Consider the following 26,342-nt stretch of genomic DNA (forward strand, 5'->3'; position numbering starts at 1 on the left):
AAAAACTAGACAGAAGCATTCTCAGGAACTTCTGTGTGATGAGTGCATTCAACTCACAGACTTCAACGTTCCTTTTGATAGAACAGTTTTGAAACTCTCCTTTTGTAGACTCTGCAAGTGTTTATATCGAGCGCTTTGAGGCCTACGCTGGAAAACGAAATGTCTTCAAATAACAACTACACAGAAACATTCTCAGAACATTCTTTGTGATGAGTGCATTCAACTCACAGACTTGAACCTTCCTTTTGAAAGAGCAGTTTTGAAACACTCTTTTTGTAGAATCTGTAAGTGGATATTTGGAGCGCTTCGGGGCCTATGTTGCGAAATGAAATATCTTCACCTAAAAACTAGACAGAAGCATTCTCAGAAACTTCTCTGTGATGAGTGCATTCTACTCACAGAGTTGAACCTTCTTTTTGATAGAAGAGTTTTCAAACTCTCTTTTTGTAGAATCTGCAAATGCATATTTGGAGCTGTATGATTCCAACGCTGGGAAAGGAAACATCCTCACATAGAAACTAGACAGAAGCATTCTCAGAATCTTGTTTGTGACGAGTGCATTCAACTCACAGACTTGAGCCTTTCTTTTGAAAGAGCAGTTTTGGAACACTCTTTTTGTAGAATCTGCTAGTGTATATTTGGAGCGCTGTGAGGCCTATGCTGGGAAATGAAATATCTTCACCTAAAAACAAGACAGAAGCATTCTCAGAAACTTCTGTGTGATGAGTGCATTCAACTCACAGACTTCAACGTTCCTATTGATAGAACAGTTTTGAAACTCTTCTTTTGTAGACTCTGCAAGTGTTTATTTCGAGCGCTTTGAGGCCTACGCTGGAAAACGAAATGTCTTCAAATAACAATTACACAGAAACATTCTCAGAACATTCTTTGTGATGAGTGCATTCAACTCACAGACGTGAACCTTCCTTTTGAAAGAGCGGTTTTGAAACACTCTTTTTGTAGAATCTGCAAGTGGATATTTGGAGCGCTTCGGGGCCTATGCTGGGAAATGAAATATCTTCACCTAAAAACTAGACAGAAGCATTCCCAGAAACTTCTGTGTGATGAGTGCATTCAACTCACAGAGTTGAACATTCCTTTTGATAGAGCAGTTTGGAAACACCAATTTTGTAAAATCTGCAAGTGTTTATTTGGAACGCTTTGAGGCCTATGCTGGAAAAGGAAATATCTTCACCTATAAACTAGACAGAAGCATTCTCAGAAACTTCTGTGTGATGAGTGCATTCAACTCACAGACTTGAACGTACCTTTTGATAGAACAGTTTTGAAACACTCCTTTTATAGAATCTTTAAGGGTTTATTTCGAGCGCTTTGAGGCGTATGCTGGAAAAAGATATGTCTTCAAATAACAACTACACAGAAGCATTCTCAGAAACTTCTTTGTGATGAGTGCATTCAACTCACAGACTTGAACCTTCCCTTTGAAAGAGCAGTTTTGAAACACTCTTTTTGTAGAATCTGCAAGTGGATATTTTGAGGGCTTTGGGGCCTAGGCTGGGAAATGAAATATCTTCACCTAAAAACTAGACAGAAGCATTCTCAGAAACTTCTGTGTGATGAGTGCATTCAACTCACAGCCTTGAACATTCCTTTTGATAGAACAGTTTTGAAACTCACCTTTTGTAGAATCTGCAAGTGTTTATTTCGAGCGCTTTGAGGCCTATGCTGGAAAAGGAAATGTCTTCAAATAACAACTACACAGAAGCATTCTCAGAACCTTCTTTGTGATGAGTGCATTCAACTCACAGACTTGAACCTTCCTTTTGAAACAGCAGTTTTGAAACACTCTTTTTGTAGAATCTACAAATGGATATTTGGAGCGCTTTGGGGCCTAATCTGGGAAATGAAATATCTTCACCTAAAAACTAGACAGAAGCATTCTCAGAAACTTCTGTGTGATGAGTGCATTCAACTCACAGACTTGAACATTCCTTTTGATAGAGCAGTTTGGAAACACTAATTTTGTAAAATCTGCAAGTGTTTATTTGGAGCGCTTTGAGGCCTATGCTGGAAAAGGAAATGTCTTCAAATAACAACTACACAGAAGCATTCTCAGAACCTTCTTTGTGATGAGTACATTCAACTCACAGACTTGAACCTTCCTTGTGAAACAGCAGTTTTGTAACACTCTTTTTGTAGAATCTGCAAATGGATATTTGGAGCGCTTTGGGGCCTATGCTGGGAAATGAAATATCTTCACCTAAAAACTAGACAGAAGCATTCTCAGAAACTTCTGTGTGATGAGTGCATTCAACTCACAGACTTGAACATTCCTTTTGATAGAGCAGTTTGGAAACACTAATTTTGTAAAATCTGCAAGTGTTTATTTGGAGCGCTTTGAGGCCTATGCTGGAAAAAGAAATGTCTTCACATAAAAACTGGACAGAAGCATTCTTAGAAACTTCTTTGTGATGAGTGCATTCTACTCACAGAGTTGAACCTTCTTTTTTATAGAAGAGTTTTCAAACTCTCTTTTTGTAGAATCTGCGAGTGCATATTTGGAGCTGTTTGAGGCCAACGCTGGAAAAGGAAACATCCTCACATAGAAACTGGACAGAAGCATTCACAGAAACTTGTTTGTGACGAGTGCATTCAACTCACAGACTTGAGCCTTTCTTTTGAAAGAGCAGTTGTGGAACACTCTTTTTGTAGAATCTGCTAGTGTATATTTGGAGCGCTGTGAGGCCTATGCTGGGAAATGAAATATCTTCACCTAAAAACAAGACAGAAGCATTCTCAGAAACTTCTGTGTGATGAGTGCATTCAACTCACAGACTTGAACGTTCCTTTTGATAGAACAGTTTTGAAACTCTCCTTTTGTAGACTCTGCAAGTGTTTATTTCGAGCGCTTTGTGGCCTACGCTGGAAAACGAAATGTCTTCAAATAACAACTACACAGAAACATTCTCAGAACATTCTTTGTGATGAGTGCATTTAACTCACAGACTTGAACCTTCCTTTTGAAAGAGCAGTTTTGAAACACTCTTTTCGTAGAATCTGCAAATGGATATTTGGAGCGCTTCGGGGCCTATGCTGGGAAATGAAATATCTTCACCTAAAAACTAGACAGAAGCATTCTCAGAAACTTCTGTGTGATGAGTGCATTCAACTCACAGAGTTGAACATTCCTTTTGATAGAGCAGTTTGGAAACACTAGTTTTGTAAAATCTGCAAGTGTTTATTTGGAACGCTTTGAGGCCTATGCTGGAAAAGGAAATATCTTCACATAAAAACTAGACAGAAGCATTCTCAGAAACTTCTCTGTGATGAGTGCATTCTACTCACAGAGTTGAACCTTCTTTTTGATAGAAGAGTTTTCAAACTCTCTTTTTGTAGCATCTGCAAATGCATATTTGGAGCTGTATGATTCCAACGCTGGAAAAGGAAGCATCCTCACATAGAAACTAGACAGAAGCATTCTCAGAAACTTGCTTGGACGAGTGCATTCAACTCACAGAGTTGAACCATTCTTTTGAAAGAGCAGTTTTGGAACACTCTTTTTGTAGATTCTGCTAGTGTACATTTGGAGCGCTGTGAGGCCTATGTTGGGAAATGAAATATCTTCACCTAAAAACTAGACAGAAGCATTCTCAGAAACTTCTGTGTGATGAGTTCATTCAACTCACAGACTTGAACGTTCCTTTTGATAGAACAGTTTTGAAACACTCTTTTATAGAATCTTCAAGGGTTTATTCCGAGCGCTTTGAGGCGTATGCTGGAAAAAGATATGTCTTCAAATAACAACTACACAGAAGCTTTCTCAGAAACTTCTTTGTGATGAGTGCATTCAACTCACAGACTTGAACCTTCCCTTTGAAAGAGCAGTTTTGAAACACTCTTTTTGTAGAATCTGCAAGTGGATATTTGGAGCGCTTTGGGGCCTATGCTGGGAAATGAAATATCTTCACCTAAAAACTAGACAGAAGCATTCTCAGAAACTTCTGTGTGATGAGTGCATTTAACTCACAGACTTCAACGTTCCTTTTGATAGAATAGTTTTGAAACTCACCTTTTGTAGAATCTGCAAGTGTTTATTTCGAGCGCTTTGAGGCCTATGCTGGAAAAGGAAATGTCTTCAAATAACAACTACACAGAAGCATTCTCAGAACCTTCTTTGTGACGAGTACGTTCAAATCACAGACTTGAACCTTCCTTTTGAAAGAGCAGTTTTGAAACACTCTTTTGGTAGAATCTGCAAATCGATATTTGGAGCGCTTTGGGGCCTATGCTGGGAAATGAAATATCTGCACCTAAAAACTAGACAGAAGCATTCTCACGAACTTCTGTGTGATGAGTGCATTCAACTCAGAGACTTCAACGTTCCTTTTGATAGAACAGTTTTGAAACTCTCCTTTTGTAGAATCTGCAAGTGTTTATTTCGAGCCCTTTGAGGCCTATGCTGGAAAAGGAAATGTCTTCAAATAACAACTACACAGAAACATTCTCAGAACCTTCTTTGTGATGAGTGCATTCAACTCACAGTCTTGACCCTTCCTTTTGAAAGAGCAGTTTTGAAACACTCTTTTTGGAGAATCTGCAAGTGGATATTTGGAGCGCTTCGGGGCCTTTGCTGGGAAATGAAATATCTTCACCTAAAAACTAGACAGAAGCATTCTCAGAAACTTCTGTGTGATGAGTGCATTCAACTCACAGAGTTGAACGTTCCTTTTGATAGAACAGTTTTGAAACACTCCTTTTGTAGAATCTGCAAGTGTTTATTTGGAGCGCTTTGAGGCGTATGTTGGAGAAGGAAATGTCTTCAAATAACAACTACACAGAAGCATTCTCAGAAACTTCTTTGTGATGAGTGCATTCAACTCACAGACTAGAACCTTACTTTTGAAAGAGCAGTTTTGAAACTCTCCTTTTATAGAAACTTCAAGGGTTTATTTCGAGCGATATGAGGCGTATGCTGGAAAAAGATATGTCTTCAAATAACAACTACACAGAAGCATTCTCAGAAACTTCTTTGTGATGAGTGCATTCAACTCACAGACTTGAACCTTGCCTTTGAAAGAGCAGTTTTGAAACACTCTTTTTGTAGAATCTGCAAGTGGATATTTGGAGCGCTTTGGGGCCTATGCTGGGAAATGAAATATCTTCACCTAAAAACTAGACCGAAGCATTCTCAGAAACTTCTGTGTGATGAGTGCATTCAACTCACAGACTTCAACATTCCTTTTGATAGAACAGTTTTGAAACTCACCTTTTGTAGAATCTGCAAGTGCTTATTTCGAGCGCTTTGAGGCCTATGCTGGAAAAGGAAATGTCTTCAAATAACAACTACACAGAAGCATTCTCAGAACCTTCTTTGTGATGAGTACATTCAACTCACAGACTTGAACCTTGCTTTTGAAAGAGCAGTTTTGAAACACTCTTTTTGCAGAATCTGCAAATGGATATTTGGAGCGCTTTGGGGCCTATGCTGGGAAATGAAATATCTGCACCTAAAAACTAGACAGAAGCATTCTCAGAAACTTCTGTGTGATGAGTGCATTCAACTCACAGCCTTGAACGTTCCTTTTGATAGAGCAGTTTGGAAACACTAATTTTGTAAAATCTGCAAGTGTTTATTTGGAGCGCTTTGAGGCCTATGCTGGAATAGGAAATATCTTCACATAAAAACTAGACAGAAGCATTCTCAGAAACTTCTTTGTGATGAGTGCATTCTACTCACAGAGTTGAACCTTCTTTTTGATAGAAGAGTTTTCAAACTCTCTTTTTGTAGAATCTGCAAGTGCATATTAGGAGCTGTTTGAGGCCAACGCTGAAAAAGGAAACATCCTTACATAGAAACTAGACAGAAGCATTCTCAGAAACTTGTTTGTGACAAGTGCATTCAACTCACAGACTTGAACCTTCCTTTTGAAAGAGCAGTTTTGAAACACTCTTTTGGTAGTATCTGCAAGTGGATATTTGGAGCGCTTTGGGGCCTATGCTGGGAAATGAAATTTCTGCACCTAAAAACTAGACAGAAGCATTCTCACGAACTTCTGTGTGATGAGTGCATTCAACTCACAGACTTCAACGTTCCTTTTGATAGAACAGTTTTGAAACTCTCCTTTTGTACACTCTGTAAGTGTTTATTTCGAGCCCTTTGAGGCCTATGCTGGAAAAGGAAATGTCTTCAAATAACAACTACACAGAAACATTCTCAGAACCTTCTTTGTGATGAGTGCATTCAGCTCACAGACTTGAACATTCTTTTTGAAAGAGCAGTTTTGAAACACTCTTTTTGGAGAATCTGCAAGTGGATATTTGGAGCGCTTCGGGGCCTATGATGGGAAATGAAATATCTTCACCTAAAAACTAGACAGAAGCATTCTCAGAAACTTCTGTGTGATGAGTGCATTCAACTCACAGACTTGAACATTCCTTTTGATAGAGCAGTTTGGAAACACTAATTTTGTAAAATCTGCAAGTGTTAATTTGGAGCGCTTTGAGGCCTATGCTGGAAAAGGAAATATCTTCACATAAAAACTAGACAGAAGCATTCTCAGAAACTTCTTTGTGATGAGTGCATTCTACTCACAGAGTTGAACCTTCTTTTTTATAGAAGAGTTTTCAAACTCTCTTTTTGTAGAATCTGCAAGTGCATATATGGAGCTGTTTGAGGCCAACGCTGAAAAAGGAAACATCCTCACATTGAAACTAGACAGAAGCATTCTCAGAAACTTGTTTGTGACGAGTGCATTCAACTCACAGACTTGAGCCTTTCTTTTGAAAGAGCAGTTTTGGAACACTCTTTTTGTAGAATCTGCTAGTGTATATTTGGAGCACTGTGAGGCCTGTGCTGCGAAATGAAATATCTTCAACTAAAAACTAGACAGAAGCCTTCTCAGAAACTTCTGTGTGATGAGTATATTCAACTCACAGACTTGAACGTTCCTTTTGATAGAACAGTTTTGAAACACCCCTTTTGTAGAATCTGCAAGTGTTTATTTTGAGCGCTTTGAGGCGTATGCTGGAAAAGGAAATGTCTTCAAAGAACAACTACACAGAAGCATTCTCAGAAACTGCTTTGTGATGAGTGCATTCAACTCACAGACTTGAACCTTCCTTTTGAAAGAGCAGTTTTGAAACACTCTTTTTGTAGAATCTGCAAGTGGATATTTGGAGCGCTTCGGGGCCTATGCTGGGAAATGAAATATCTTCACCTAAAAACTAGACAGAAGCATTCTCAGAAACTTCTGTGTGATGAGTGCATTCAACTCACAGAGTTGAACATTGCTTTTGATAGAGCAGTTTGGAAACACTAATTTTGTAAAATCTGCAAGTGTTTATTTGAAACGCTTAGAGGCCTATGCTGGAAAAGGAAATATCTTCACATAAAAACTAGACAGAAGCATTCTCAGAAACTTCTCTGTGATGAGTGCATTCTACTCACAGAGTTGAACCTTCTTTTTGATAGAAGACTTTTCAAACTCTCTTTTTGTAGAATCTGCAAATGCATATTTGGAGCTGTATGATTCCAACGCTGGGAAAGGAAACATCCTCACATAGAAACTAGACAGAAGCATTCTCAGAAACTTGTTTGTGACGAGTGCATTCAACTCACAGACTTGAACCTTTCTTTTGAAAGAGCAGTTTTGGAACACTCTTTTTGTAGATTCTGCTAGTGTATAATTGGAGCGCTGTGAGGCCTATGTTGGGAAATGAAATATCTTCACCTAAAAACTAGACAGAGGCATTCTCAGAAACTTCTGTGTGATGAGTGCATTCAACTCACAGACTTGAACGTTCCTTTTGATAGAACAGTTTTGAAACACTCCTTTTATAGAATCTTTAAAGTTTTATTTCGAGCGCTTTGAGGCGTATGCTGGAAAAAGATATGTCTTCAAATAACAACTAAACAGAAGCATTCTCAGAACCTTCTTTGTGATGAGTGCATTCAACTCACAGACTTGAACCTTCCTTTTGAAACAGCAGTTTTGAAACACTCTTTTTGTAGAATCTACAAATGGATATTTGGAGCGCTTTGGGGCCTAAGCTGGGAAATGAAATATCTTCACCTAAAAACTAGACAGAAGCATTCTCAGAAACTTCTGTGTGATGAGTGCATTCAACTCACAGACTTGAACATTCCTTTTGATAGAGCAGTTTGGAAACACTAATTTTGTAAAATCTGCAAGTGTTTATTTGGAGCGCTTTGAGGCCTATGCTGGAAAAGGAAATATCTTCACATAAAAACTAGACAGAAGCATTCTCAGAAACTTCTGTGTGATGAGTGCATTCTACTCACAGAGTTGAACCTTCTTTTTGATAGAAGAGTTTTCAAACACTCTTTTTGTAGAATCTGCAAGTGCATATTTTGAGCTGTATGATTCCAACGCTGGGAAAGGAAACATCCTCACATAGAAACTAGACAGAAGCATTCTCAGAAACTTGTTTGTGACGAGTGCATTCAACTCACAGACTTGAACCTTTCTTTTGAAAGAGCAGTTTTGGAACACCCTTTTTGTAGATTCTGCTAGTGTATAATTGGAGCGCTGTGAGGCCTATGCTGGGAAATGAAATATCTTCACCTAAAAACAAGACAGAAGCATTCTCAGAAACTTCTGTGTGATGAGTGCATTCAACTCACAGACTTGAACGTTCCTTTTGATAGAACAGTTTTGAAACACTCCTTTTGTAGAATCTGCAAGTGTTTATTTGGAGCGCTTTGAGGCGTATGCTGGAAAAGGAAATGTCTTCAAATAACAACTACACAGAAGCATTCTCAGAACCTTCTTTGTGATGAGTGCATTCAACTCACAGACTTGAACCTTCCTTTTGAAAGAGCAGTTTTGAAACACTGTTTTGGTAGAATCTGCAAGTGGATATGTGGGGCTCTTTGGGGCCTATGCTGGGAAATGAAATATCAGCACCTAAAAACTAGACAGAAGCATTCTCAGGAACTTCTGTGTGATGACTGCATTCAACTCACAGACTTCAAAGTTCCTTTTGATAGAACAGTTTTGAAACTCTCCTTTTGTAGACTCTGCAAGTGTTTATTTCGAGCGCTTTGAGGCCTACGCTGGAAAACGAAACATCTTCAAATAACAACTACACAGAAACATTCTCAGAACATTCTTTGTGATGAGTGCATTCAACTCACAGACTTGAACCTTCCTTTTGAAAGAGCAGTTTTGAAACACTCTTTTTGTAGAATCTGCAAGTGGATATTTGGAGCGCTTCGGGGCCTATGTTGGGAAATGAAATATCTTCACCTAAAAACTAGACAGAAGCATTCTCAGAAACTTCTGTGTGATGAGTGCATTCAACTCACAGACTTCAACGTTCCTTTTGATAGAACAGTTTTGAAACTCACCTTTTGTAGAATCTGCAAGTGTTTATTTCGAGCGCTTTGAGGCCTATGCTGGAAAAGGAAATTTCTTCAAATAACAACTACACAGAAGAATTCTCAGAACCTTCTTTGTGATGAGTGTATTCAACTCACAGACTTGAATCTTCCTTTTGAAAGACCAGTTTTGAAACACTCTTTTTGTAGAATCTGCAAGTGGATATTTGGAGCGCTTCGGGGCCTATGCTGGGAAATGAAATATCTTCACCTAAAAACTAGACAGAAGCATTCTCAGAAACTTCTGTGTGATGAGTGCATTCAACTCACAGAGTTGAACATTCCTTTTGATAGGGCAGTTTGGAAACACTAATTTTGTAAAACCTGCAAGTGTTTATTTGGAACGCTTTGAGGCCTATGCTGGAAAAGGAAATATCTTCACATAAAAACTAGACAGAAGCATTCTCAGAAACTTCTCTGTGATGAGTGCATTCTACTCACAGAGTTGAACCTTCTTTTTGATAGAAGAGTTTTCAAACACTCTTTTTGTAGAATCTGCAAGTGCATATTTGGAGCTGTTTGAGGCCAACGCTGGAAAAGGAAACATCCTCACATAGAAACTAGACAGAAGCATTCTCAGAAACTTGTTTGTGACGAGTGCATTCAACTCACAGACTTGAGCCTTTCTTTTGAAAGAGCAGTTTTGGAACACTCTTTTTGTAGAATCTGCTAGTGTATATTTGGAGCGCTGTGAGGCCTATGCTGGGAAATGAAATATCTTCACCTAAAAACAAGACAGAAGCATTCTCAGAAACTTCTGTGTGATGAGTGCATTCAACTCACAGACTTGAACGTTCCTTTTGATAGAACAGTTTTGAAACACTCCTTTTGTAGAATCTGCAAGTGTTTATTTGGTGCGCTTTGAGGCGTATGCTGGAAAAGGATATGTCTTCAAATAACGACTACACAGAAGCATTCTCAGAAACTTCTTTGTGATGAGTGCATTCAACTCACAGACTTGAACCTTCCTTTTGAAAGAGCAGTTTTGAAACACTGTTTTGGTAGAATCTGCAAGTGGATATATGGAGCTCTTTGGGGCCTATGCTGGGAAATGAAATATCTGCACCTAAAAACTAGACAGAAGCATTCTCAGAAACTTCTGTGTGATGAGTGCATTCAACTCACAGACTTCAACGTTCCTTTTGATAGAACAGTTTTGAAACTCTCCTTTTGTAGACTCTGCAAGTGTTTATATCGAGCGCTTTGAGGCCTACGCTGGAAAACGAAATGTCTTCAAATAACAACTACACAGAAACATTCTCAGAACATTCTTTGTGATGAGTGCATTCAACTCACAGACTTGAACCTTCCTTTTGAAAGAGCAGTTTTGAAACACTCTTTTTGTAGAATCTGCAAGTGGATATTTGGAGCGCATCGGGACCTATGCTGCGAAATGAAATATCTTCACCTAAAAACTAGACAGAAGCATTCTCAGAAACTTCTCTGTAATGAGTGCATTCTACTCACAGAGTTGAACCTTCTTTTTGATAGAAGAGTTTTCAAACTCTCTTTTTGTAGAATCTGCAAATGCATATTTGGAGCTGTATGATTCCAACGCTGGGAAAGGAAACATCCTCACATAGAAACTAGACAGAAGCATTCTCAGAAACTTGTTTGTGACGAGTGCATTCAACTCACAGACTTGAGCCTTTCTTTTGAAAGAGCAGTTTTGGAACACTCTTTTTGTAGAATCTGCTAGTGTATATTTGGAGCGCTGTGAGGCCTATGCTGGGAAATGAAATATCTTCACCTAAAAACAAGACAGAAGCATTCTCAGAAACTTCTGTGTGATGAGTGCATTCAACTCACAGACTTCAACGTTCCTTTTGATAGAACAGTTTTGAAACTCTCCTTTTGTAGAATCTGCAAGTGTTTATTTGGAGCGCTTTGAGGCGTATGCTGGAAAAGGAAAAGTCTTCAAATAACAACTACACAGAAGCATTCTCAGAACCTTCTTTGTGATGAGTGCATTCAACTCACAGACTTGAACCTTCCTTTTGAAAGACCAGTTTTGAAACACTCTTTTTGTAGAATCTGCAAGTGGATATTTGGAGCGCTTTGGGGCCTATGCTGGGAAATGAAATATCTTCATCTAAAAACTAGACAGAAGCATTCTCAGAAACTTCTGTGTGATGAGTGCATTCAACTCACAGACTTGAACATTCCTTTTGATAGAGCAGTTTGGAAACACTAATTTTGTAAAATCTGCTAGTGTTTACTTGGAGCGCTTTGAGGCCTATGCTGGAAAAGGAAATATCTTCACATTAAAACTAGACAGAAGCATTCTCAGAAACTTCTCTGTGATGAGTGCATTCTACTCACAGAGTTGAACCTTCTTTTTGATAGAAGAGTTTTCAAACTCTCTTTTTGTAGAATCTGCAAGTTCATATTTGGAGCTGTTTGAGGCCAACGCTGGAAAAGGAAACATCCTCACATAGAAACTAGACAGAAGAATTCTCAGAAACTTGTTTGTGACGAGTGCATTCAACTCACAGACTTGAGCCTTTCTTTTGAAAGAGCAGTTTTGGAACACTCTTTTTGTAGAATCTGCTAGTGTATATTTGGAGCGCTGTGAGGCCTATGCTGGGAAATGAAATAGCTTCACCTAAAAACAAGACAGAAGCATTCTCAGAAACTTCTGTGTGATGAGTGCATTCAACTCACAGACTTGAACGTTCCTTTTGATAGAACAGTTTTGAAACACTCCTTTTGTAGAATCTGCAAGGGTTTATTTGGAGCGCTTTGAGGCCTATGGTGGAAAAGGAAATGTCTGCAAATAACAACTACACAGAAGCATTCTCAGAAACTTCTTTGTGATGAGTGCATTCAACTCACAGACTTGAACCTTCCTTTTGAAAGAGCAGTTTTGAAACACTCTTTTTGTAGAATCTGCAAGTGGATATTTGGAGCGCTTTGGGGCCTATGCTGGGAAATGAAATATCTTCACCTAAAAACTAGACAGAAGCATTCTGAGAAACTTCTGTGTGATGAGTGCATTCAACTCACAGACTTCAACATTCCTTTTGATAGAACAGTTTTGAAACTCACCTTTTGTAGAATCTGCAAGTGTTTATTTCGAGCGCTTTGAGGCCTATGCTGGAAAAGGAAATGTCTTCAAATAACAACTACACAGAAGCATTCTCAGAACCTTCTTTGTGATGAGTACATTCAACTCACAGACTTGAACCTTCCTTGCGAAACAGCAGTTTTGAAACACTCTTTTTGTAGAATCTGCAAATGGATATTTGGAGCGCTTTGGGGCCTATGCTGGGAAATGAAATATCTTCACCTAAAAACTAGACAGAAGCATTCTCAGAAACTTCTGTGTGATGAGTGCATTCAACTCACACACTTGAACATTCCTTTTGATAGAGCAGTTTGGAAACACTAATTTTGTAAAATCTGCAAGTGTTTATTTGGAGCGCTTTGAGGCCTATGCTGGAAAAAGAAATATCTTCACATAAAAACTGGACAGAAGCATTCTTAGAAACTTCTTTGTGATGAGTGCATTCTACTCACAGATTTGAACCTTCTTTTTTATAGAAGAGTTTTCAAACTCTCTTTTTGTAGAATCTGCAAGTGCATATTTGGAGCTGTTTGAGGCCAACGCTGGAAAAGGAATCATCCTCACATAGAAACCGGACAGAAGCATTCTCAGAAACTTGTTTGTGACGAGTGCATTCAACTCACAGACTTGAGCCTTTCTTTTGAAAGAGCAGTTGTGGAACACTCTTTTTGTAGAATCTGCTACTGTATATTTGGAGCGCTGTGAGGCCTATGCTGGGAAATGAAATATCTTCACCTAAAAACAAGACAGAAGCATTCTCAGAAACTTCTGTGTGATGAGTGCATTCAACTCACAGACTTGAACGTTCCTTTTGCTAGAACAGTTTTGAAACACTCCTTTTGTAGAATCTGCAAGTGTTTATTTGGAGCGCTTTGAGGCGTATGCTGGAAAAGGAAATGTCTTCAAATAACAACTACACAGAAGCATTCTCAGAAACTTCTTTGTGATGAGTGCACTCAACTCACAGACTTCAACGTTCCTTTTGATAGAACAGTTTTGAAACTCTCCTTTTGTAGACTCTGCAAGTGTTTATTTCGTGCGCTTTGAGGCCTACGCTGGAAAACGAAATGTCTTCAAATAAGAACTACACAGAAACATTCTCAGAACATTCTTTGTGATGAGTGCATTCAACTCACAGACTTGAACCTTCCTTTTGAAAGAGCAGTTTTGAAACACTATTTTCGTAGAATCTGCAAATGGATATTTGGAGCGCTTCGGGGCCTATGCTGGGAAATGAAATATCTTCACCTAAAAACTAGACAGAAGCATTCTCAGAAACTTCTGTGTGATGAGTGCATTCAACTCACAGACTTGAACATTCCTTTTGATAGAGCAGTTTGGAAACACTCCTTTTGTAAAATCTGCAAGTGTTTATTGTGAGCGCTTTGAGGCCTATGCTGGAAAAGGAAGTATCCTCACATAAAAACTAGACAGAAGCATTCTCACATACTTCTTTGTGATGAGTGCATTCTACTCACGGACTTGAACTTTCTTTCAGATAGAAGAGTTTTCAAACTCTCTTTTTGTAGAATCTGCAAATGCATATTTTGAGCTGTTTGATTCCAACGCTGGAAAAGGAAACATCCTCACATAGAAACTAGACAGAAGCATTCTCAGAAACTTGTTTGTGACGAGTGCATTCAACTCACAGACTTGAACCTTTCTTTTGAAAGAGCAGTTTTCGAACACTCTTTTTGTAGAATCTGCTAGTGTATATTTGGAGCGCTGTGAGGCCTATGCTGGGAAATGAAATATCCTCACCTAAAAACTAGACGGAAGAATTCTCAGAGACTTCTGTGTAATGAGTGCATTCAACTCACAGACTTGAACGTCCTTTTGATAGAACAGTTTTGAAACACTCCTTTTGTAGAATCTGCCAGTGTTTATTTCGAGGGCTTTGAGGCGTATGCTGGAAAAGGAAATGTCTTCAGATAACAACTACACAGAAGCATTCTCAGAACCTTCTTTGTGATGAGTGCATTCAACTCACAGACTAGAACCTTCCTTTTTAAAGAGCAGTTTTGAAACACACTTTTTGTAGAATCTGCAAGTGGATATTTGGAGCGATTTGTGGCCTATGCTGGGAAATGAAATATCTTCACCTAAAAACTAGACAGAAGAATTCTCAGAAACTTCTGTGTGATGAGTGCATTCAACTCACAGACTTGAACATTCCTTTTGATAGAGCAGTTTGGAAACACTCCCTTCGTAAAATCTGCAAGTGTTTATTTGGAGGGCTTTGGGGCCTGTGCTGGAAAAGGAAATATCTTCACATAAAAACTACACAGAAGCATTCTCAGAAACTTCTTTGTGATGAGTGCATTCTACTCACAGACTTGAAACTTCTTTTTGATAGAAGAGTTTTCAAACACTGTTTTTGTAGAATCTGCAAGTGCATATTTAGAGCTGCTTGAGGCCAATGCTGGAAAAGGAAACATCCTCACGTAGAAACTAGACAGAAGCATTCTCAGAAACTTGTTTGTGACGAGTGCATTCAACTCACAGACTTCAACCTTTCTTTTGAAAGAGCAGTTTTGGAACACTCTTTTTGTAGAATCTGCTAGTGTATATTTGGAGCGCTGGGAGGCCTGTGCTGGGAAATGAAATATCTTCACCTAAAAACAAGACAGAAGCATTCTCAGAAACATCTGTGTGATGAGTGCATTCAACTCACAGACTTGAACGTTCTTTTTCATAGAACAGTTTTGAAACACTCCTTTTGTAGAGTCTGCAAGTGGATATTTGGAGCGCTTTGTGGCCTATGCTGGGAAATGAAATATCTTCACCTAAAAACTAGACAGAAGCATTCTCAGAAACTTCTGTGTGATGAGTTCATTCCACTCACAGACTTGAACATTTCTTTTGATAGAGCAGTGTCGGAACACTCCTTTTTTAAAATCTGCAAGTGTTTATTTGGAGCGCTTTGAGGCCTATGCTGGAAAAGGATATATCTTCACATAAAAACTAGACAGAAGCACTCTCAGAAACTTCTTTGTGATGAGTGCATTCTACTCACAGACTTGAACCTTCTTTTTGATAGAAGAGTTTTCAAACACTCTTTTTGTAGAATCTGCAAGTGCGTAATTGGAACTGATTGAGGCCAACGCTGGAAAAGGAGACATCCTCACATAGAAACTAGACAGAAGCATTCTCAGAAACTTGTTTGTGACGAGTGCATTCAACTCACAGACTTGAACGTTTCTTTTGAAAGAGCAGTTTTGGAACACTCTTTTTGTAGAATCTGCTAGTGTATATTTGGAGCGCTGTGGGGCCTATGCTGGGAAATGAAATATCTTCACCTAAAAACTAGACAGAAGCATTCTCAGAAACTTCTCTGCAATGAGTGCATTCAACTCACAGACTTGAACGTTCCTTTTGATAGAACAGTTTTGAAACACTCCTTTTGTAGAATCTGCAAGTGTTTATTTCGAGCGCTTTGAGGCCTATGCTGGAAAAGGAAATGTCTTTAAATAACAACTACACAGAAGCATTCTCAGAACCTTGTTTGTGATGACTGCATTCTACTCACAGAGTTGAACCTTCTTTTTGATAGAAGAGTTTTCAACCTCTCTTTTTGTAGAATCTGCAAGTGCATATTTGGGGCTGTTTGAGGCCAACTCTGGAAAAGGAGACATCCTCACATAGAAACTAGAAAGAAGCATTCTCAGAAACTTGTTTGTGACGAGTGCATTCATCTGACAGACTTGAACCTTTCTTTTGAAAGAGCAGTTTTGGAACACTCTTTTTGTAGAGTCTGCTAGTGTATATTTGGAGCGCTCTGAGGCCTATGCTGGGATATGAAATATCTTCAGTTAAAAACTAGACAGAAGCATTCTCAGAGACTTCTGTGTGATGAGTGCATTCAACTCACAGACTTGAACGTTCCTTTTGATAGAACAGTTTTGAAACACTCCTTTTGTAGAATCTGCAAGTGTTTATTTCGAGGGCTTTGAGGCGTAAGCTGGAAAAGGAAATGTCTTCAAATAACAACTACACAGAAGAATTCTCAGAACCTTCTTTGTGATGAGTACATTCAACCCACAGACTTGAATCTTCCTTTTGAAAGAGCAGTTTTAAAACACTCTTTTTGTAGAAACTGGAAGTGATATTTGGAGCGCTTTGGGGCCTAGGCTGGGAAATGGAATATCTTCACCTAAAAACTAGACAGAAGCATTCTCAGAAACTTCTGTGAGATGAGTGCATTCAACTCACAGACTTGAACATTCTTTTTGATAGAGCAGTTTGGAAACACTCCCTTTGTAAAATCTGCAAGTGATTACTTGGAGCGCTTTGGGGCCTGTTCAGGAAAAGGAAATATCTTCACATAAAAACTAGACAGAAGCATTCTCAGAAACTTCTTTGTGACGAGTGCATTCTACTCACAGACTTGAACCTTCTTTTTGATAGAAGAGTTTTCAAACACTCTTTTTGTAGAATCTGCAAGTGCATACTTGGAGCTACTTGAGGCCAACGCTGGAAAAGGAAACATACTCACATAGAAACTAGACAGAAGCATTCTCAGAAACTTGTCTGTGACGAGTGCATTCAACTCACAGACTTGAACCTTTCTTTTGAAAGAGCAGTTTTGGAACACTCTTTTTGTAGAATCTGCTAGTGTATATTTGGAGCGCTGTGAGGCCTATGCTGGGAAATGAAATATCTTCACCTAAAAACTAGACAGAAGCATTCTCAGAAACTTCTGTGTGATGAGTGCATTCAACTCACAGACTTGAACTTTCCTTTTGATAGAACAGTTTCGAAACACTCCTTTTGTAGAATCTGCAAGTGTTTATTTCGAGCGCTTTGAGGCCTATGCTGGAAAAGGAAATGTCTTCAAATAGGAACTACACAGAAGCATTCTCAGAACCTTCTTTGTGATGAGTGCATTCAACTCACAGACTTGAACCTTCCTTTTGGAAAAGCAGTTTTGAAAGACTCTTTTTGTAGAATCTGCAAGTGGATATTTGGAGCGCTTTGGGGCCTATGCTGGGAAATGAAATATCTGCACCTAAAAACTAGACAGAAGCATTCTCAGAAACTTCTGTGTGATGAGTGCATTCAACTCACAGACTTGAGCATTCCTTTTGATAGAGCAGTTTGGAAACACTCCCTTTGTAAAATCTGCAAGTGTTTATTTGGAGCGCTTTGGAGCCTGTGCTGGAAAAGGAAATATCTTCACATAAAAACTAGACAGAAGCATTCTCAGAAACTTCTTTGTGATGAGTGCATTCTACTCACAGAATTGAAGCTTCTTTTTGATAGAAGAGTTTTCAAACACTCTTTTTGTAGAATCTGCAAGTGCATATTTGGAGCTGCTTGAGGCCAACGCTGGGAAAAGGAAACATCCTCACATAGAAACTAGACAGAAGCATTCTCAGAAACTTTTTGTGACGAGTGCATTCAACTCACACACTTGAACTTTTCTTTTGAAAGAGCAGTTTTGGAACACTCTTTTTGTAGAATCTGGTAGTGTATATTTGGAGCGCTGTGAGGCCTATGCTGGGAAATGAAATATCTTCACCTAAAAACTAGACAGAAGCATTCTCAGAAACTTCTGTGTGATGAGTGCATTCAACTCACAGACTTGAACGTTCCTTTTGATAGAATAGTTTTGAAACACTCCTTTTGTAGAATCTGCAAGTGTTTATATCGAGCGCTTAGAGGCCAATGCTGGAAAAGGAAATGTCTTCAAATAACAACTACACAGAAGCATTCTCAGAAACTTCTTTGTGACGAGTGCATTCAACTCACAGACTTGAACCTTTCTTTTGAAAGAGCAGTTTTGGAACACTCTTTTTGCAGAATCTGCTAGTGTATATTTGGAGCGCTGTGAGGCCTATGCTAGGAAATGAAATATCTTCACCTAAAAACTAGACAGAAGCATTCTCAGAAACTTCTGTGTGATGAGTGCATTCAACTCACAGACTTGAACGTTCCTTTTGATAGAACAGTTTTGAAACACTCCTTTTATAGAATCTTCAAGTGTTTATTTCGAGCGCTTTGAGGCGAATGCTTTAAAAAAGATATGTCTTCAAATAAGAACTACACAGAAGCATTCTCAGAACCTTCTTTGTGATGAGTGCATTCAACTCACAGACTTGAACCTTCCTTTTGAAAGAGCAGTTTTGAAACACTCTTTTTGTAGAATCTGCAAGTGAATATTTGGAGCGCTTTGGGGCCTATGCTGGGAAATGAAATATCTGCACCTAAAAACTAGGCAGAAGCATTCTCAGAAACTTCTGTGTGATGAGTGCATTCAACTCACAGACTTCAAAGTTCCTTTTGACAGAGCAGTTTGGAAACACTCCTTTTGTAAAATCTGCAAGTGTTTATTTGGAGCGCTTTGAGGCCTATGCTGGAAAAGGAAATATCTTCACATAAAAACTAGACAGAAGCATTCTCAGAAACTTCTTTGTGATGACTGCATTGTACTCACAGAGTTGAACCTTCTTTTTGATAGAAGAGTTTTCAACCTCTCTTTTTGTAGAATCTGCAAGTGCATATTTGGAGCTGTTTGAGGCCAACGCTGGAAAAGGAAACATGCTCACATAGAAACTAGACAGAAGCATTCTCAGAAACTTGTTTGTGACGAGTGCATTCAACTCACAGACTTGAACCTTTCTTTTGAAAGAACAGTTTTGGAACACTCTTTTTGAAGAATCTGCTAGTGTACATTTGGAGCGCTGGGAGGCCTATGCTGGGAAATGAAATATCTTCACCTAAAAACTAGACAGAAGCATTCTCAGAAACTTCTGTGCGATGAGTGCATTCAACTCACAGACTTGAACGTTCCTTTTGATAGAATAGTTTTGAAACACTCCTTTTGTAGAATCTGCAAGTGTTTATTTCGAGCGCTTTGAGGCCTATGCTGGAAAAGGGAATGTCTTCAAATAACAACTACACAGAAGCATTCTCAGAACCTTCTTTGTGATGAGTGCATTCAACTCACAGACTTGAACCTTCCTTTTGAAAGAGCAGTTTTGAAACACTCTTTTTGTAGAATTTGCAAGTGGATATTTGGAGCGATTTGGGGCCTATGCTGGGAAATGAAATATCTTCACCGAAAAACTATACAGAAGTATTCTCAGAAACTTCTGTGTGATGAGTGCGTTCAACTCACAGACTTGAACACTCCTTTTGACAGAGCAGTTTGGAAACACTCCTTTTTTAAAATCTGCAAGTGTTTATTTGGAGCGCTTTGAGGCCTATGCTGGAAAAGGAAATATCTTCACATAAAAACTAGACAGAGGCATTCTCAGAAACTTCTTTGTGATGACTGCATTGTACTCACAGAGTTGAACCTTCTTTTTGATAGAAGAGTTTCCAACGTCTCTTTTTGTAGAATCTGCAAGTGCATATTTGGAGCTGTTTGAGGACAACGCTGGAAAAGGAAACATCCTCACATAGAAACTAGACAGAAGCATTCTCAGAAACTTGTTTGTGACGAGTGCATTCAACTCACAGACCTGAACCTTTCTTTTGAAAGAACAGTTTTGGAACACTCTTTTCGTAGAATCTGCTAGTGTATATTTGGAGCGCTGTGAGGCCTATGCTGGGAAATGAAATATCTTCACCTAAAAACTAGACAGGAGCATACTCAGAAACTTCTCTGTGATGAGTGCATTCAACTCACAGACTTGAAAGTTCCTTTTGATAGAACAGTTTTGAAACACTCCTTTTGTAGAATCTGCAAGTGTTTATTTCGAGCGCTTTGAGGCCTATGCTGGAAAAGGAAATGTCTTTAAATAACAACTACACAGAAGCATTCTCAGAACCTTGTTTGTGATGACTGCATTCTACTCACAGAGTTGAACCTTCTTTTTGATAGAAGAGTTTTCAACCTCTCTTTTTGTAGAATCTGCAAGTGCATATTTGGGGCTGTTTGAGGCCAACTCTGGAAAAGGAGACATCCTCACATAGAAACTAGAAAGAAGCATTCTCAGAAACTTGTTTGTGACGAGTGCATTCATCTGACAGACTTGAACCTTTCTTTTGAAAGAGCAGTTTTGGAACACTCTTTTTGTAGAGTCTGCTAGTGTATATTTGGAGCGCTCTGAGGCCTATGCTGGGAAATGAAATATCTTCACCTAAAAACTAGACAGAAGCATTCTCAGAGACTTCTGTGTGATGAGTGCATTCAACTCACAGACTTGAACGTTCCTTTTGATAGAACAGTTTTGAAACACTCCTTTTGTAGAATCTGCAAGTGTTTATTTCGAGGGCTTTGAGGCGTAAGCTGGAAAATGAAATGTCTTCAAATAACAACTACACAGAAGAATTCTCAGAACCTTCTTTGTGATGAGTACATTTAACCCACAGACTTGAATCTTCCTTTTGAAAGAGCAGTTTTGAAACACTCTTTTTGTAGAAACTGGAAGTGGATATTTGGAGCGCTTTGGGGCCTAGGCTGGGAAATGGAATATCTTCACCTAAAAACTAGACAGAAGCATTCTCAGAAACTTCTGTGAGATGAGTGCATTCAACTCACAGACTTGAACATTCTTTTTGATAGAGCAGTTTGGAAACACTCCCTTTGTAAAATCTGCAAGTGATTACTTGGAGCGCTTTGGGGCCTGTTCAGGAAAAGGAAATATCTTCACATAAAAACTAGACAGAAGCATTCTCAGAAACTTCTTTGTGATGAGTGCATTCTAGTCACAGACTTGAACCTTCTTTTTGATAAAATAGTTTTCAAACACTCTTTTTGTGGAATCTGCAAGTGCATACTTGGAGCTGCTTGAGGCCAACGCTGGAAAAGGAAACATACTCACATAGAAACTAGACAGAAGCATTCTCAGAAACTTGTCTGTGACGAGTGCATTCAACTCACAGACTTGAACCTTTCTTTTGAAAGAGCAGTTTTGGAACAGTCTTTTTGTAGAATCTGCTAGTGTATATTTGGAGCGCTGTGAGGCCTATGGTGGGAAATGAAATATCTTCACCGAAAAACTAGACAGAAGCATTCTCAGACACTTCTGTGTGATGAGTGCATTCAACTCACAGACTTGAACGTTCCTTTTGATAGAACAGTTTTGAAACCCTCCTTTTATAGAATCTGCAAGTGTTTATTTCGAGAGCTTTGAGGCCTATGCTGGAAAAGGAAATGTCTTCAAACAACAACTACACAGAAGCATTCTCAGAACCTTCTTTGTGATGAGTGCATTCAACTCACAGAATTGAACCTTCCTTTTGAAAAAGCAGTTTTGAAACACTCTTTTTGTAGAATCTGCAAGTGGATATTTGGAGCGTTTTGGGGCCTATGCTGGGAAATGAAACATCTTCACCTAAAAACTAGACTGAAGCATTCTCAGAAACTCCTGTGTGATGAGTGCATTCAACTCACAGACTTCAACATTCTTTTTGATAGAGCAGTTTGGAAACACTCCCTTTGTAAAATGTGCAAGCGTTTACTTGGAGCGCTTTGGGGCCTGTTCAGGAAAAGGAAATATCTTCACATAAAAACTAGACAGAAGCATTCTCAGAAACTTCTTTGTGAAGAGTGCATTCTACTCACAGACTTGAACTTTCTTTTTGATAGAAGAGTTTTCAAACACTCTTTGTGTAGAATCTGCAAGTGCATATTTGGAGCGGCTTGAGGCCAACGCTGGAAAAGGAAACATCCTCACATAGAAACTAGACAGAAGCATTCTCAGAAACTTGTTTGTGACGAGTGCATTCAACTCACAGACTTGAACCTTTCTTTTGAAAGAGCAGTTTTGGAACACTCTTTTTGTAGAATCTGCTAGTGTATCTTTGGAGCGCTGTGAGGCCTATGCTGGGAAATGATATATCTTCACCTAAAAACTAGACAGAAGCATTCTCAGAGACTTCTGTGTGATGAGTGCATTCAACTCACAGACTTGAACGTTCCTTTTGATAGAACAGTTTTGAAACACTCCTTTTATAGAATCTTCATGTGTTTATTTCGAGCGCTTTGAGGCGAATGCTTTAAAAAAGATATGTCTTCAAATAAGAACTACACAGAAGCATTCTCAGAAACTTCTTTGTGATGAGTGCATTCAACTCACAGACATGAACCTTCCTTTTGAAAGAGCAGTTTTGAAACACTCTTTTTGTAGAATCTGCAAGTGGATATTTGGAGTGCTTTGGGGCCTATGCTGGGAAATGAAATATCTGCACCTAAAAACTAGGCAGAAGCATTCTCAGAAACTTCTTTGTGATGAGTGCATTCAACTCACAGACTTGAACATTCCTTTTGATAGAGCAGTTTGGAAAGACTACTTTTGTAAAATCTGCAAGTGTTTATTTGGAGCGCTTTGAGGCCTATGCTGGAAAAGGAAATATCTTCACATAAAAACTAGACAGAAGCATTCTCAGAAACTTCTTTGGATGACTGCATTCTACTCACAGAGTTGAACCTTCTTTTTGATAGAAGAGTTTTCAACCTCTCTTTTTGTAGAATCTGCAAGTGCACATATGGAGCTGTTTGAGGCCAACGCTGGAAAAGGAGACATCCTCACATAGAAACTAGACAGAAGCATTCTCAGAAACTTGTTTGTGACAAGTGCATTCAACACTCAGACTTGAACTTTTCTTTTGAAAGAGCAGTTTTGGAACACTCTTTTTGTAGAATCTGGTAGTGTATATTTGGAGCGCTGTGAGGCCTATGCTGGGAAATGAAATATCTTCACCTAAAAACTAGACAGAAGCATTCTCAGAAACTTCTGTGTGATGAGTGCATTCAACTCACAGACTTGAACGTTCCTTTTGATAGAATAGTTTTGAAACACTCCTTTTGTAGAATCTGCAAGTGTTTATATCGAGCGCTTAGAGGCCAATGCTGGAAAAGGAAATGTCTTCAAATAACAACTACACAGAAGCATTCTCAGAAACTTCTTTGTGACGAGTGCATTCAACTCACAGACTTGAACCTTTCTTTTGAAAGAGCAGTTTTGGAACACTCTTTTTGCAGAATCTGCTAGTATATATTTGGAGCGCTGTGAGGCCTATGCTAGGAAATGAAATATCTTCACCTAAAAACTAGACAGAAGCATTCTCAGAAACTTCTGTGTGATGAGTGCATTCAACTCACAGACTTGAACGTTCCTTTTGATAGAACAGTTTTGAAACACTCCTTTTATAGAATCTTCAAGTGTTTATTTCGAGCGCTTTGAGGCGAATGCTTTAAAAAAGATATGTCTTCAAATAAGAACTACACAGAAGCATTCTCAGAACCTTCTTTGTGATGAGTGCATTCAACTCACAGACTTGAACCTTCCTTTTGAAAGAGCAGTTTTGAAACACTCTTTTTGTAGAATCTGCAAGTGAATATTTGGAGCGCTTTGGGGCCTATGCTGGGAAATGAAATATCTGCACCTAAAAACTAGGCAGAAGCATTCTCAGAAACTTCTGTGTGATGAGTGCATTCAACTCACAGACTTCAAAGTTCCTTTTGACAGAGCAGTTTGGAAACACTCCTTTTGTAAAATCTGCAAGTGTTTATTTGGAGCGCTTTGAGGCCTATGCTGGAAAAGGAAATATCTTCACATAAAAACTAGACAGAAGCATTCTCAGAAACTTCTTTGTGATGACTGCATTGTACTCACAGAGTTGAACCTTCTTTTTGATAGAAGAGGTTTCAACCTCTCTTTTTGTAGAATCTGCAAGTGCATATTTGGAGCTGTTTGAGGCCAACGCTGGAAAAGGAAACATGCTCACATAGAAACTAGACAGAAGCATTCTCAGAAACTTGTTTGTGACGAGTGCATTCAACTCACAGACTTGAACCTTTCTTTTGAAAGAACAGTTTTGGAACACTCTTTTTGAAGAATCTGCTAGTGTACATTTGGAGCGCTGGGAGGCCTATGCTGGGAAATGAAATATCTTCACCTAAAAACTAGACAGAAGCATTCTCAGAAACTTCTGTGCGATGAGTGCATTCAACTCACAGACTTGAACGTTCCTTTTGATAGAATAGTTTTGAAACACTCCTTTTGTAGAATCTGCAAGTGTTTATTTCGAGCGCTTTGAGGCCTATGCTGGAAAAGGGAATGTCTTCAAATAACAACTACACAGAAGCATTCTCAGAACCTTCTTTGTGATGAGTGCATTCAACTCACAGACTTGAACCTTCCTTTTGAAAGAGCAGTTTTGAAACACTCTTTTTGTAGAATTTGCAAGTGGATATTTGGAGCGATTTGGGGCCTATGCTGGGAAATGAAATATCTTCACCGAAAAACTATACAGAAGTATTCTCAGAAACTTCTGTGTGATGAGTGCATTCAACTCGCAGACTTGAACACTCCTTTTGACAGAGCAGTTTGGAAACCCTCCTTTTTTAAAATCTGCAAGTGTTTATTTGGAGCGCTTTGAGGCCTATGCTGGAAAAGGAAATATCTTCACATAAAAACTAGACAGAGGCATTCTCAGAAACTTCTTTGTGATGACTGCATTGTACTCACAGAGTTGAACCTTCTTTTTGATAGAAGAGTTTTCAACCTCTCTTTTTGTAGAATCTGCAAGTGCATATTTGGGGCTGTTTGAGGACAACGCTGGAAAAGGAAACATCCTCACATAGAAACTAGACAGAAGCATTCTCAGAAACTTGTTTGTGACGAGTGCATTCAACTCACAGACCTGAACCTTTCTTTTGAAAGAACAGTTTTGGAACACTCTTTTCGTAGAATCTGCTAGTGTATATTTGGAGCGCTGTGAGGCCTATGCTGGGAAATGAAATATCTTCACCTAAAAACTAGACAGGAGCATACTCAGAAACTTCTCTGTGATGAGTGCATTCAACTCACAGACTTGAAAGTTCCTTTTGATAGAACAGTTTTGAAACACTCCTTTTGTAGAATCTGCAAGTGTTTATTTCGAGCGCTTTGAGGCCTATGCTGGAAAAGGAAATGTCTTTAAATAACAACTACACAGAAGCATTCTCAGAACCTTGTTTGTGATGACTGCATTCTACTCACAGAGTTGAACCTTCTTTTTGATAGAAGAGTTTTCAACCTCTCTTTTTGTAGAATCTGCAAGTGCATATTTGGGGCTGTTTGAGGCCAACTCTGGAAAAGGAGACATCCTCACATAGAAACTAGAAAGAAGCATTCTCAGAAACTTGTTTGTGACGAGTGCATTCATCTGACAGACTTGAACCTTTCTTTTGAAAGAGCAGTTTTGGAACACTCTTTTTGTAGAGTCTGCTAGTGTATATTTGGAGCGCTCTGAGGCCTATGCTGGGAAATGAAATATCTTCACCTAAAAACTAGACAGAAGCATTCTCAGAGACTTCTGTGTGATGAGTGCATTCAACTCACAGACTTGAACGTTCCTTTTGATAGAACAGTTTTGAAACACTCCTTTTGTAGAATCTGCAAGTGTTTATTTCGAGGGCTTTGAGGCGTAAGCTGGAAAAGGAAATGTCTTCAAATAACAACTACACAGAAGAATTCTCAGAACCTTCTTTGTGATGAGTACATTCAACCCACAGACTTGAATCTTCCTTTTGAAAGAGCAGTTTTGAAACACTCTTTTTGTAGAAACTGGAAGTGGATATTTGGAGCGCTTTGGGGCCTAGGCTGGGAAATGGAATATCTTCACCTAAAAACTAGACAGAAGCATTCTCAGAAACTTCTGTGAGATGAGTGCATTCAACTCACAGACTTGAACATTCTTTTTGATAGAGCAGTTTGGAAACACTCCCTTTGTAAAATCTGCAAGTGATTACTTGGAGCGCTTTGGGGCCTGTTCAGGAAAAGGAAATATCTTCACATAAAAACTAGACAGAAGCATTCTCAGAAACTTCTTTGTGATGAGTGCATTCTAGTCACAGACTTGAACCTTCTTTTTGATAGAAGAGTTTTCAAACACTCTTTTTGTGGAATCTGCAAGTGCATACTTGGAGCTGCTTGAGGCCAACGCTGGAAAAGGAAACATACTCACATAGAAACTAGA

Source organism: Pongo abelii, chromosome 7 (genome assembly GCF_028885655.2).
Source record: "Pongo abelii isolate AG06213 chromosome 7, NHGRI_mPonAbe1-v2.0_pri, whole genome shotgun sequence".
NCBI lineage: Eukaryota > Metazoa > Chordata > Mammalia > Primates > Hominidae > Pongo > Pongo abelii.